Below are 15,290 nucleotides of genomic sequence, written 5' to 3' on the forward strand. Positions count from 1 at the left end.
AGCAAAATTCCCACATAAAAGCCTTGTATTATTTTATACTGCATGTGGGAGTGACCCTATGCTCCCATATTTATTAAAAAAAGGAAAGTCCTTACTTGATCTCAGAGATTCCCATCGAGTCGAGTGAGGCTACAGCAAGGGTGAAATCTCATTTTACGGAATGGCTCCCCCAGGTGCTAAGGATAAGCTATCAGTGCCCCCACCTGATGGCCTTCATCTGCTCCTGAGCAGTCTGGTGCTCTGCCAATATCCCAAGCACCAAGCCCATCCTAGAAATGGCCTTCTTTAGCCACGCCTTGCCTTGCCGATTCATTTCCAACGGTTATTTTTCTGATTGCCCATCTCACAGTTGATGCTCAGCGCATTATTCCTTCTCATGGAGCTTTCCAGGGCCTAGTGGAGGAGAGGATATCTCCTCCTCTAGCACTGGGCCATGGCAGGAGGGCACATGTGCCTACCGAAGAGCTGACTGCCAAATTCTGCCCGCTTGTTTTATAGAGAAGGTGTTGAGACAGCGCAGGTAGCTCAGAGGCCCAAGCCAAAGGTCTGGTCCCAAAGAAAACAAAACGTCAGGGCCTTAAGGCTCTTAATTATCTCTATTAGAGCGATAATCGAGGCCTGCCCAACCCCAGAGGAATGGAAAAAACCTCCAGTGTGAGACAGGCATAAAGGCACTGGACTGAAATGTGAACATTTGTACCCACTGTTAGTGGTTAGAAGGCGGTGAGAGTGAGGGAGGGGGGAAAAGAGAGAAGGAAAGATCCTTAGCCCTTGCTTCAGCGCCAACACGTAGGAAACAGCATAGAAACCATAGAGACTTCTGTGAAATGCTTTTACTTTTTGCAGCAGCTGAAAGGTTCAGATGCTGTATTTTATACAACTCATCAGTGCACAGTGAAATGTGCCCTTAACCACGTCCTTTTTATTATTTTTAATTTGATTTGGCTTAAGAATAAGCATCCTCAGCATTTCATTGCAATGGAGCTGATAGGATTGTGCTTTAGGAGAGCAAGCATTGCTCCCCATGTCTGTGTGGCAGAGTTGGCTTTTTACATTTCACAGAGATGTGTTTCCAGAGACTGGTTTGAGGTAGTGGAGATTCTGGCCAGTCCTTAGTACAGCAGCATCTGACCCTTCCTAGAGAACTGTCCTGGGTATAGCCAGGCTGTGGAGAAAATCTGCATTAGGGAAATAAAGCCAAGCCGTCCTACATCACTTCCAAAACCAGTGTGTAGAGGAGGTTTGTGTAAAGGAGATTCTCATAGGTCTAATAAGCCATTCTCGTGACAAATGAAGCTCTATCACTTGGGTACCTCCTCGCCCTCTCTGGATGTGAAGGGGCCTTACAGCAGCCAGGGAAAAGCCACCCCACACAAGGAGCACTCTGCAGCTGGTGCAAAAGGACCCAGCATCTGGCAGGCTGTAGGAGGTGAGACTGATTCATATCATGAACAAACAGTGTGGGTTTGGGGTTTCAGAGGTAGGTGTTGATGGAGATGCTGTAATCAGAGTGTCCCAGAACCTACTTTAAATTATGAAATCAGCTTATTTTTTGTGTGTGCTGTTTATGGAAGGAAGTGAAAACTTCAAGCCACCTTTCTTAGTTTGAGTCTACAGGCAGCAGATACTGACCTGTGCCTATCAGCAGGATCTGCAGTGTTATCCCCTGCTGCTTGCAGGTGTGCATCTCCAGCACACTCTGATAGAGGACTTTTTAGAAGACAGCCTGAAGTGCAGTGCTGGCAGGCCTGGCAGACTCCCCTGGCTCTGTACTTGGTACCAGCTGTACCCCATGTTTAAGCACACAGTTTATACTTGTTACCTAATGCAAAATCCCTCACCCACTAAGCAGCCAGTTTAACCTGAGATTTCAGCCCTGAGACATCTATTTTGATTGTAAAACCTGAAATGTTAGCTTATAATAACGTTAGCTTAACATTCCATATCACAAAATGGCTCTCAAGCGTGGCTTGCCCCAGTTGCAAAAATAACAATCATAAGCAACGTCTATTCAGAATCATCAATTAGAGGTTTCCTTTTCTTTCTAGTTTCTTTGCTTTCAGGCAACACATTTCACCTTTTCAAAATACCTTTTGCAGATGCGGGAGCTAGAAATTCACTTTGATCTTAACGAACACAGAGACTGGGGCAGAGAAATGCAAGAGATTGACTGGCCCTGGCTTAATGCACGTGCTCCCCAGGTGAACTGCTCCCACTACTCACCCACTCAGACCATGATGTGACTGCTTGGTTCAGCTGATGTCCTTTGCTCTGTACTGAAGGAGAATTTATTCTGGGAGCCTGAATCTCCTGCTGTGCTTCTGGAGCTGCCACGCTACAGGGGAAAATACAAGGAAAGGGCAAGTAACAAAAACTTCCCAATTAAAATCACTGAACAGTGACACTGGAACTCCAAGTCAAGTTTTGTTTTCAGCTTTGATCCCCAGAAGTCCACCACTGAGAAACAAAGGAGAACAAAACTGGTGGGGCCACTGCCATTCAGTAGAGCACAGGACCCTCTTTGCTGGCACCTGTGGGTGCTGCAAAGGCAGTGAGGAGCCAGCTGGAAGTGAGCCCTTCTGTGTTTGTTGTTGCTGGCGTTACCACACTGCATGGCCAGCAGACATCATCAGCTCTCTTCTTTCATCTTACAGGCCTCTTATCTTTGTATGTAACTGGAAAAAGCCTGTATCAGCCAGAGACAATGGTTTGTGCTGCGCTGGTACCTATAGCATTCAACAATAGGTGCTGCAAGCACAGGGCTGCTGCTGCCCTTACCCTCATGCCAGAAGTCTGTCAAGCAGCTGCTCACTCTAAACTGTCCTGCTTAATACTGCCTTCCTTTTTTTCCTTCTGCCCCTCTGGGGACTCATATTTCTCGCCTCCCACTGAAACACTTATTGGAAAGTATATCCTTCACCTCTGGCCTCAGTGTCCCCTTCCCCAGGCTGGAAAGTCATTGATGATGGGGGTGGAGGGTGGCAGCTTGTTCTCAGCTCATCAATCTATCACACATGTCACAAACCTCTGCAGAGGCAAGCTGGCACCAACCCTCATTTATTTTCAAGTGCAGAGGATGTTTGTGTTTGATCGGATATGATGGATAAATGATTTCAAGCTGTGGGTTTCATTTCATCACTAATCACAGATACGAGTTGCAATCCTGTTCATGATGTCAGTGGCTAAACTTCTGTTGACCTCCCTGGCAGGATGGGACACTGGTCACCCTGAAATAAATAATAGATCAAAGGGGACATAGGAGGGGGATATGTAAGATGACAATGGCATTGATATTATCCTTAACTTTATTCCTGGTCTATAGATTCACGTATGAAAGCGATACGTGCTTTCCTGTGTTACTAGTAGCTGTGAAGCAGGAACGTGTCATTAAGGAGTCTCAACATTCCAGAGAAGATAAATCCCAGAAGTTTCTAAACAAAGCACAGAATGCTCTTATAACATCAGTCAGACCCTGAGCTTAGCTAACAGCTTTGCAAACCTTCTGCCTTAGCACAGAGCCTGCCTGTGGGGCTTCCTCCATCCTGCTGGAAGTCACTCAGCAGTGCTCAGAGCTGGTGGCACAGCCTTCTGCCTTCAGCATCACCGCCTTCCCTTCTTCCCTGTGCACACAAAGTGCCCAGACTCCCTTTCCAATGGCACAAATACTCTCACTCCACTCCAAGTGATTTGGGTGCTCATGCAGGAATTGCTCCCATGATTCAAGAAAATAATAAAAACTCATTTTGTTTCTTACTCTTTTTTTTTTTCTTGAATTCTACTGACTACGCAGTAGGAGCTATATATGAACGTCTGGCTCTTTTTTTCACAAAGCCCCAAAGCACCCTGGTCAGAGAAGGGAGTTGGTTACTAAAGCAACTCCCCATACCTCCTCTGTGCCCAACCAGGGTCTCAATGCCTCAGCCCCCAGGGACTAGCACTCACTCACACTTCTCTATGGCACTTCTTTGGCCTCCAGAGATTAATTCCTGAAGTTAGGTACTAGGGCAGAGGTTTTTGGTTTCCAAAACCGACAGCACACTAGAGAGTGGCCAGAGGCTCTGGGTACACCGAGCAAGGGTGGGGTAATTTGGGGGGAAGCTTTCTGCCTACAGGGAGAGAAGGATGCGTGAGAGCAGGTCTATGGCGTTCAGCTGGAGCAAAATTACCTGCAGATCATCAGCTCGATAGCAGGATTTAGTGCAGGGAGAGCCAGGCCTGGTGAGTCACCATGCTGCTGCTGCCAACCGCCAGGGCTGCTGACGGCTGCAATATCCCAAAGAACGTGGAGCGGGGCCTGGCAGAGAGATTGCCAGGTGAGTTGTGGAGACAGGCACCCTCACAAACAGGAGGCAGCTGCCTGTGTCTGTGCCCTTTAGCAACACCAGGCCATCAGAGAAGCAGTGCCAAAGACCTGCCCGCTTTCACCACTCATTACTGTCACGGGCTGCGCTCTGTACAGCGTGGCCATTCTGCTCTTGGGAATGAGGTGAGGAGCAGCCCTTGCTCCACCACAAGCTCCTGCACTAAGGTACACACGAGGAGCTGAATTGGACACAACCCCAGCATGGCGACAGCTGGGCTTGGCTCAGTGAGCATCCTGCCTGAGCCTGTGGCTGAGCTTCTGGGCAACTCCAGAGAAAGGCTCTGAATGAGCTAAAGCAATGAAAACAAACAAAACAAGAAACAATCAGTCTGGTCTTCAAGACCACCAGGCCCCAGTGGGACAGGTGAAGATGCTCAAGGGCTGGAGCACCTCTCCTGTGAAGAAAGGCTGAGTGAGCTGTGCTTGTTCAGCCTGGAGACTAGAAGGCTGCAAGGAGACCTCATCGCAGTGCTCCAGTACTTGCTGAGGGGAGCTTACAAGCAGAAGCAGGATGGAGATTGATTTTTTCATATGGCCTGATAGTGATGGGAAAAGGGGAAGGGCTTTAAGCAAAAAGAAGGAACATTTACATCAGATATTAGGAAGAAGTTTTTTACTCAGTGGGTTGAGGGGCCCTGGCACTGCTGCCCAGAGAGCTATGGGTGCCCTGGAGGTGCTCAAGGCCAGGTTGGATGAGCCCTGGGCAGCCTGAGCTGGATGCTACCTGTGTGGTTTTAAGGAATTACGTCTATCCTATAGAGTACATATGAGCCATCACCCCTTACATACCATCTCGTGTGATCAGTACTGCACCCATTTCACCATGAAAAAGAACAGATTCTCCACTAGCTGAAGAAAATCCTCCAGCAAGGGCTAGAGAGTTCATGTTCTCTGGTTAAAATTACTACAACTCCTGTTCAAGAATCAGTCACTTCCCCTACCTTCCAATCAGGATCTTCACTTCACGAATGCAGTCGGAGCCCAAATGCACCACCCACCCATCACTAGGGCCCTCCCTTCCCTCTGCCCCAGGTAGAGGTGGGGATTGGATGTAATGAGGTGGTACTTGGTTTGCAGAGGCTTTAGATGTTGCAATTGGTAGCACAGGGGTGCAGCTGGCCTAAATTAAGTTAGACTGGGCTAACCAGAGGGATTTTTCTGGGTTTCTCCAGTACCACATTAACCACAAATCATGAAGTAGCAAGAAGACCTAAGAAAATGCTCACATCTGAAATGCTTTCTCCCAGAGCTGTCCAAAAAAATAAAAAGTCCCATGAGGTCAAAACAGAAATGAAGAGTAATCGTTGGGGTCTGAGGTTCTCCAACACACAGAGTATTGAAATGACTCACCCAGCCACAGTCGAGCTACCAGATTTCACGTTTGCTCAGCCACAATCTTTGGGTGTTTTTCAGCAACTGGAACTATGAATTGAACTGCTACACAAGAAAACAGTTGATGACAATGAAGATGGGGTAATTTTCAAGGTAACTGTAACACACTGATGAGAGGAAGTTTGTGATCCAGTTTTGGTTTAAATTTGGAGACTAAAGTTCACTTCAGTTCTTATTTTGTCCAAATGGCTCATTCAGCTCGAGTACATATTTTGCATCCCTATTTCCCTCCGCTGCACGATGGAATACGATGCCGTGCACACTGCTTGTCATAGCTCAGATCCTGTCTTACATTTCTCTAATGCCTTGCATGCTGCAGAGTCTCGGAGTGTTTCACAAGCTGCTGCATACGCAGCCAGCATCAAACATGCAGCCACTTCTGGGGTGGAAGACAGCAATAACTGCATGCACTGTGCTAGGAAGAGCAAGATTCTGTCCCGGAAGAGATACTTTTGCATAACATGTCATTAACGTCAATCTCTGAACAATCCAGCAAGCTGCTAGCTACATGTTTAGCTGCATCTGAAGGACTGGAAATGTGACTGTTGAGGTGCGAATTTGCAGTTCCAGGCAATTTATTTCTGCTTAACCTGTTGGCAGCTGTTTTCATTACTTAGGTACACCATAGACCAGTAATAGATAAATAGCAATGTAGGTCACAATCTTCTGTGCCCTCTGAAAAGGGTAATGCATCCGCAAAGGATCCTTTCAAGAACAGATGTAACATCAGTTGGGAAAGGAGTTCAATTGCTGGGTAAAGCCATCATCTCTATCCTACCGCTGCTTCTCACTGCCCAAACACTTGGAGCTGCATCTGGTGGAAAAGACAGAAGTGCAAGGAGTGCTGTAGAAAATGCAGTTTGGGAGGGAAAAGGCAGAGCTACAGGGAGGTTTAATTTGTAGTTCAAGGTTTGGACTGTGGCTCTCGATAAACTGCATTAGCTGCAGAGACTGAGGAGTGCATAGCAGTAAGGGTCTAACACAGTCTCTGTTCTCCCTGGGTCTTCTGCCGCCCTCTCAGTGCCTTCACATCCCTCCTTGGCTGAAGCCATGGCAGTGTGACAAGTCAATTGACCATCACAAAGCAATTTTGGTGCTTGGCACTGGCATGTTCCCATTGAACAGACTCGAGCTCACACTTCCACTGGCTGCACCCAGTGCCAAGCTCTAGGCACCCTGCAGCTTCAGTAACACCTACCTGGAGCTGCTCACCACAGCTCATCTCCATCCCCTCTCCTGAGATTCTGGTTGCCAAGGGCACGTCCTGCTGGTGGCCCAAGAAAGAGACTTCAACACAGGTCCTGTTGAGGTTCCAGCACGTTACCTCGCAGTGCTTGGGATGGATGGTGCCTGTGAAAAGGCTGGTGATGCTCAGCAAAGCAGTTTGATCAAGGGAAGCCATGACTTGCTCCCAATGCTACTACCATCTCTTTCCTTGGGTCATAGTTTACTTGCTGACCCCCTTTTAACAAACTAACACATTAATTATTCTCAGGGAAGGAGGAAGAGGAAATGAAATCCCTTTCTCCTTTCTTAATGTCATCCTGGAGTGAAAGAAGAGAGAGCAAAGCCCCTTTCTCTTACACCCTAGAAGGCACAGAGGAAAGAGTAATTCTCATGGCCCCAGGCATTGCCTGGGGCAGCAGCTAGCAGCTGAAGACCTGTTTTCCAGCTGCTCACCCAGCTGCTGCAGTGTGTCCTACCTCAGCCTGAATCACAGCTGCTGGTGGGAGCAACACCCAGGTTTGCAGAGCTGCTCACCCAGCTCTTTGCCTTCAGGAAACCACAGCCCTGGCTATGTGTTCTAGCTGTAACATGGGCAAGTGACTGTATGTGTGTTCACAGTGGGCAGTCCAGAGCTTTTTTTCAGAAGATATCTGCATTTTGGTGGGGTAGCATGTGGCTGCTGGGCCCATTCCAGGCAGCAGGTAGCATAAAGAAGAGCCACTGCAATCACACACCACCAGCAGAGCAAGGATTTTGGTCAAGTTTGTTCATCCAGTTACTGTGCAAAGTTTCCCAAAAATGCAGGAAATGATGCATTAATCAAGAGTGGTCAGCAGCAAGAGCCTGCTTTGCTGGGCAATGTCCACTTGACTGCTCTTTCCCATTTCTCTATAACCCTAAAGCATAGTTATAGTCCTGACTTTTTTTACACCAGGGCAATGTTTGCACTGACATAAAGATGAGAGATCCTCTTCTAAGTCCATGCACCTGCACACCATTACAGGATGCTGTGACTGAACAGGGCTGAGGACTAAACTCCAATGAAGCTTGTACCTGGATACTGACGCTTTCAGCAGCATCCTCGACAGCATATGTGACCCTCACAGTGTTTTTCTTCACCTTAAACATGAATGTGCGTGTCTATAAGGCAGCAAAGCACTTGTTCAACATCTCAAAGCAGTGTTACTGCCTTGAACATTTCTGCAGTTCTGATAAGTATTGATGCGACAGCACTGGGGCAACCCAGACCTTCAGACCTCCCTCTTCTCCCCAAACACATGCAGCCCCAGTGCTGGTTCAAGCCAGGATGTCTGTGCTGGCCTCCAACAATGTCATTTCTTCCACTGCCCAGACCTGTTGTTTTCAAAGGAGCAAAGGGCCAAGGGATCTATTTGTTGATGGTGTGTATGTTGGTTACTATCAGGACTGGCAGTTTTAAGGATTTTCCACGTATCGCGTGTCCCTCCACGTTGCAGTGCACTGACCCAGACACAACACTGACAGCTGCAGGGTAAATAAATAAAAATAGAGTATTTTGATCTTGGAGGGGGAGGTGATTCAGAGGGGAGGGGGCTGGGGGTGTCAGCCAGACAGAACAGGGTGGCCACAGCTGTGATGGGAACAGATGCGGCCCAGGGAGCGGGAGCGGGGAATAAAGTTCTGCAAATGTAAGCAATGCTGGAAAGTCTTGGAGAATGGCACGCATATTTGGGACAGGTGGGAAGTGTTTACACTGAAATAAGAAGGACAACAGCCTGAAAGAATGCTGGTCACATTACCTGTGACCCAAGCTGACCGCTCACAGCTCCAGAACATCTCAGACCACCACTACACTGGCACAACAGAGCCCACTGAATGCACGTAGAGCCTTGTACATCCAGCATAAGTGGGCATCCAGTGCTCTGCAGCACTCGTAGGTGTTTTGTTCCCTTCAAAAAAGCAAGCTGACATCAGCTCCAAGCTTGCCTTTATCACAGCCTAGCTCATAGCACATCTCTGTAGTAGCATTGTGTAGTCCTTGGACCAGGAGAGTATAAGGCAGTATTGAGACTAGACTCACCTGAGCCAGCAAGCCTAGCAGCATGGTCTCCAGCACAGCTGGCACACAGCTGGCAGTGACTGAGGACACCTGCCCAGCTGACCCTAAACAGCAGTCCTGCCATACTGAGGACCAAGCTTGGTAAGGTTTTGTTAATTTGTCTAAAGCCTAGCAGAAGCTCTTTCTCCACTGACTGACATTCCTTCACTAACATTTAGGGAAGCAATCTGAGTTATACATTTTTTAAATTCTTTATTTAGATTTCAGAAGTGGCACTGCTGCTGGGAGGAGCTCAGCAGGCTCCAGTGGGGCAGGTAACCTGCTGCTAGCCCTGGCCACCTGAGGTCATCTTTAGGTATATAGCAGTTGTTCTGTCTCCGCTGATGGCCATTAGAGATGAGAGATTGTGTGGCTTCTTCCAAGGAATCTTTGCAATGCCTCAGTGAATTTTCCTTCACTGTTTTAGAGAAAGGACTCGTCGCATATAAGGACACAAACAAAATCCTTCTTTTTCTTGGCACATTTCATCCTTTCCATAAAACATTAAGAGCTGCATTTTTCGGGAACCCTAGAGGCACCTATGTCCCTATTTAAAATTAATGGAGCGCTGAGAACCCATCTCCCTAAGGTGTTCCAGAAACTCCAGCTAAATGAGCCCAGCCTAGTCCAGCACGGGCATCTGGTGCAGCTCTGGCATAGCTGCAGGATGAATGCCTGCATCACACCTGCATTACCCAAGAGTGGTGAGATGTGTTCAAGGTCATTTTATGCAGCAGTGAAGATCAGAAACCTCCCAAGCCTTGGGTCTGCCTCTAGGCCTCCCTTTTGCTCCTGGCTGATTCCTGCCTCCCGTGACCCATGGGAGAAGAAATTCCTCTTAACAGCAGCAATTTCACCAGAGGATGCTCAAAGGCAGCTCGCAAGAAAGTTTGAGCATTTCTAATCAAGTTAAAGGAGGGTTTACAGACAAAGTCATGTTGAGAGACATTCTCTGAATTTATTCACACCCTAACCCCTAGATAAAAATAGCTTTATATGTTAAGTTTAGGACCAGAGAGAGCCCAGAGGATAGTGAGGGATTATCAGAAAAGGGCAGCAAGGCAGTCAGAAAGAACCTAAGGGACATCTTGTACAATTTCCGTGAAGGGAATAATTAATTTGAAGTGTATACAGACAGCTCTGGGAGTGTCCACTCTAAAGATTTTCAAAGAGTCCTTTGCTGCTTTGGGCTCACTGTAAATCGAGTGTCCTGAAAAAATACTCTAGCTATGCATTTCATTTCAGTTATACAGAGTGTTTAAATGCCAAGGGATGAGGGAAAACTTTCTTATTAAAGGGCTGTGAGAGTTTAATAAGGTACACAGTCATTAGAAAGTTGTTGAGTCATGAAAATAGTCTCAATAATTTGAAATTAATGTTTAGTGTATGCTGTACCATAAAAATGCTTAGATGTTGTGGCCATGGATACGAAAGAAAAACCTTAAGGCCATGAGTACACGAGCAAGTTACCGCAAGGTAAGTGAGGGTGTAATTTCAGAGCACGCTACTTACATTAAGGTAAGTTCCCATTTGAAGGCTGTTGTCCTGGGATCAGGGCAGGCAGCTAAGCCCTCTGCTGAACATGGCACAGGCTGCCCTTGAAGGACTGCTGGCTGAGGGCGTGCATGTGGCTTTGTACTGCAGAACAGAAAAGCACTGTAAATACGAGCAGTAGCTGAGCTTTGAGTAACTGCTCTCTAGCATAGGTACAAGAAATGATGGAGTCAATGCAAAAGAAATAGGCACAATCAAGAAGTAAAATGGGAAGGGCCACCACCTGATATAGAGGTTCTACTTCATTACAAGAATACATTAATAAATGCTCACAGGTAATAATCAGGGCCGTAGCTCTCCAGTACCATTGGCTCTGTTGAAGAGGTTAGGAAAAATGACTACCAAGAGTTCTGCTCTCTCCTCTCTTTTCTGGACAAACACAACTACTCGAGAATTGCATCTGCTTCTGCTGATCTGCCCTTTCTTTTCCATCTCTGGATCCTGCCAAGAAAAATTCACTGAATTCTGCTTATGACTTTAAAAAGACCAGAAGTTCTGGATGTAGTTTGTTGTGGAATGTGTTCCCGATAAACCATTTAAAACCAGGACAACAAAGCTCCTATCCCAGATTAAGGATTCAGCCTGGAAGTTGCCCTGAGCCTGTCCGGTGCTGGGTGGAAAAATCATGGCCTTTCCAATCCCAGTGACTAGGGGCATCCTGGAGATTTTCCTCTTCAAATCAGTTCAATTAACTGCAGGACTTTTCATTCCTTCCTCCCACTAGCTAGTTCAATGGAAGGAGAGACGTAACCATTTTTCTTCTCCAAATTTTGGAAACAGCTTGTATGTCCTATTGTAAAAAAAGGGAGTGGATCTTCACCAGGAGAACCCAGCTACTGTGCAAGTGAGCAGGAGGAAGCATCCGAGTTCTCCAGACAAACCCTCAGGAGTAGGTGGGCCATCCTGAAGTTCAGACCACCTTCTTTAGGCACCTCTCTTCTGCCCAGACAGACGTTAGCAACCTTTGGGGAGTGAAAGAAAGAGATTACAAGGGCAGCCATGATGAGCCCAGTGAGTACAGTCATCAACTTTCACTGCACAGTTAGGACTTCATCAGGTCAGACCACAGCCTCCTTTGGAGGGGTTCATTAGATCTAGCAATGACATCCAGTCATTCCATACATCCTTTTGTTTCAGATCAAGGACTAATGATCCTGTAACCCATGTTTACCTACTTCTCCATTGGGCTGACCTGCAGATAAGGCTATAGGAATCTTACTGCTTCACGAGCACCGTTCTTGACCCAATGCAGAACTACAAATGCAACTTGCTTATATCCTAAAAAAACCCCAAGCAGGACTGGAATGTAAAGCCTATAAAAGCCTGGTCTATGCTACAGATATTTTGCAGGCATTGTACATCACTTAATATTTTCTAGGTGGGAAGAGAATACAAACTGGAAAAGGCAGAAAAATCATTTTTTCCCACGTTGATTGCTTTCCTTCCTGGTATTCCAATGCCCCCCTCATTACATTCTTCTGAATGAGGGAGGTAGAATGCGCGTTGAAGCCATCACACCTTATGCAGAAGGGGAACAAACCACAGTGGGTACTGCTCAGCTTTCCTCATACTCCATGCAGAAATGGGACACATTGCAGATCCCAGTCAGCACACCACCTGAAATTACATAGAAATTAAGCAGAAGTTATTGCTCATTCACTATTAAGTGTAGCCTACATTTCTTCTCTTGCTCAGCTCTGCAATGATGAAACATCATTCCAATGGAATACAAAATACTTCAAATGTCCGTAAGCTCACTGTCTTGTTGACTGTGGGCATCTGTTTTCTCTAGGTACACTCAATAACAGTGTCTCAAGAGTTAAACTACCTGGAAGAAGGGGATATTAGTAGAATATCCGGAGTGGCAACCATTATCAGCAGTGTTAATCTGTCACATCTTTCCTGAACTGTACATACCACGCTCCATCACGCTGGCATGTCATGGCCTGCATTGTTACGAGATGTGCTGAAGCTGTAAGTCAGCCACAGTTTGGCATCTTGGTGAACCTTCTGATCCAAGAAAATACGGGAAAGAAAAAAAAAGAAGCAATTTTCAAAATAATAATAGTAAAAAAAACCCCTACAAAAACGAAAAAGAAAAAAAAAATTCAAACTCACCTCTAAAAAAGGCAGCCAAAACTAACCCCAAAACTCATAAATAATTATTAAGATGAACATTTTTCAAATATAACTACAAAATAAATCTGTTTGTATTAAAGTAGACCCTTGAACCCACATTGCTTCAGGGATGCCAGACAGCCTAAAACCTAGAGCTATTCTTTGCCATGTTTCTCTGCTATTCAAGCACATTCGGAGACAAAAAGAAAAAACATTTGTTTTCCTGGTTCCTGTTTTCCTGGTTCTGGCCAGAACCTGGCCCACAGCCAGGCTGTCCTAAAAACATCCCGTATCTGAGCCTGGAAATGCACCAGACTTGAGCTGGCCCAGTCCTTGGAGTCAACACCACTGGGGAACACAGAGCCCACACCCCAAAGCCCAGCCCTCTGTGCAGACACCAGACTGCAGACACCAGATGAGGGGAAGGCTCTTGGCTCTATTGTTGTTGTTGAGCTTCTGGAAAGGAGCTAGGGAGAGGAAAAATATTCTGGAGAGGATGAAAAAAGGTCTCTCAGGAATGGATGATCTCACTTGTCCACACACACACACCCAGATGTACAAATATATATAATTAACTGGAAAATACTGTGTGGTATAAAGGTTTCTTCAGCTTGGGTACATCACACTCGGACTAGTCAAGTTTGGTACAGTCATAACAAAGAGTTCTTCCCACACACCTCCTGCTAGAACTCCTCCTACCACATCATAGCGTTTTAGTATGTATTTAACTCTGTTGATAGGTACCTCTATGCTTTTCATACACAGAAAACTAGACATGTGATACAATTATTAAATGCATATGTAATAGGCTATGCAGTCATCAATAGAATATACAGGTTTTATGTGCACACATGTTTTTCTACAGGCAGTTTGCTGACTCCTTCAAACTACAACCACAAGATGGCCACAAGTTGCGCTGGGGAAGATTTAGATTAGACCTGAGGAAACATTTTTTTTCTGAAAGAGTGGTCAGGCACTGGAATGGCCTGTCTAGGGAGGTGGTTGAGGCACCATCCCTAGCGCTGTTCAAGAAGCGTTTAGATGAGGTGCTAAGGGATTTGATTTAGTAGTTCAGTGGGTAGGGATGGTGATAGGAGGATGGTTGGACTAGATGCTCTTGTAGGTCCTTTCCAACCTAATGTATCTATGAATCTACAACAAGTATAAGTGAATAAAGGGCAGAAGATAAAGCAGTATCCAATTCAAACACCATAAGACAATCCCAAGTTCCATCTGCTTTTGTCCATGTGTGGGCTATATGTGAAAGATCAGAGGGAGAGAAATTCCCGTAGGCCGCACTGTAGAATTTTAGGGCTCCTTAAGGAGCCCCACGACAACTTGGACAGCACTGCAAAAAGTGGCTAAATCCACAGACAAAACAACAGTTCCACACATGTCACAAAACATCTTCTGCATCCCTTTCCTCATGTGCTAGGCCATGCCTTCTAAGGGACACAGAGAAGAAAATGCTTCTCAGAGCACAGCTCAGACCCTTACCAGTATGCCAAATCAGTCCCGTCATTTCTGAGCATTACTATGAGGCTGTATAGCATGACATACAGGCCCTGTTCCAAAGAAAGAACTTTTATCTGGGCTTGTTTCTTTTAAGGGAAGTGCGGGACTGCAGGCATGAGCGTCTATTTGTTTTCATTTCATTTTTAAGGAGATGCTGTTAAGCAATCCAACATATGTTCTGCTCATCCTGCAGATGAAGTTGCATCCTCAAATACAGCTGGCGGTGCACATTATTTCTACCCTGGATATGCACAGCTTCTGCAATGGGCATCCTCAGTTCTGACCAGGGCATACTGAGACCTCAGGAACCACAGCCTGATGGCAAAAACAAACACTTTTCTTGCAAAAAGTAGATCTCCTAAACTTTTGCAAAGGCCATGGCTGGCTTAATACAACCAAAGAATGAGGGGAGGTGAGGAGGAAAGAGGAGCTGTGCTAATTCTGGTTAGGTACCTCCAGAAGCTACTACACGGTTGCAGCATTAATAGAAATAGTTAACAACATCCACTGTCTTGCTAGAGCAGAAGCTGGTATGTTGTTTGTCTTGCACTGAAGTAGGCCAGTGTTTCTCAACAGGAAGGCCCGTCTGGATCCCAGACAAAGAGGGCTCAGGAACACCAGCCCTCAAATAACCTAACCACTCGCACATCCCGATCCTTTACACATTCAAGAAAACTTACCACCGCAGCTGTGCAACTGCATCCAGCTTTCCCACAAAACAGTTAACTTGATCCCTGAGCAGAGATACTAAGGAGAGGAGCCAATAATGGTTAATTTTTTAGGTAACCAGAATGCCCTAAACTTTACTGGCCTTATGTGACTTCTAGCTTCATGTTCCAAGTGCCGAGCTACTGAAAAGCTTGTCTGTTTTTTAAGACTCCAGGTCATTCCTTTCTCTGTGTCCAAGCTGTTCTTCCAATATCTTTTTAAATTGGCTGCTTGTTTCCAGTGAGTAGACTCTGAACGACAGGAAAAACTCTGTAAGAGAGATTGTCTTCTTGCATATAAATCTTACTTTGAAAGAAGCTGGTATTTTTGGAATTC

The 15,290-nt window shown here is 46.0% G+C and overlaps 1 long non-coding RNA gene across 1 annotated transcript; it reads right to left on the reverse strand.

Moving 5' to 3' along the window:
* Positions 1–11,484: 11,484 nt before the first annotated feature.
* On the reverse strand, positions 11,485–12,609 carry LOC136056347 (uncharacterized). The gene is made up of 3 exons (XR_010622931.1): positions 12,531–12,609; positions 12,154–12,230; positions 11,485–11,575 (listed from the first exon to the last, which is right to left on the reverse strand). It is a non-coding gene; the product is annotated as an uncharacterized LOC136056347 (long non-coding RNA).
* Positions 12,610–15,290: the final 2,681 nt, after the last annotated feature.

The sequence above is a fragment of the Cyrtonyx montezumae genome, unplaced genomic scaffold, assembly GCF_038088225.1.
Source record: "Cyrtonyx montezumae isolate F1298 unplaced genomic scaffold, pur_monq_1.0 scaffold_5, whole genome shotgun sequence".
NCBI classification, from domain to species: domain Eukaryota; kingdom Metazoa; phylum Chordata; class Aves; order Galliformes; family Odontophoridae; genus Cyrtonyx; species Cyrtonyx montezumae.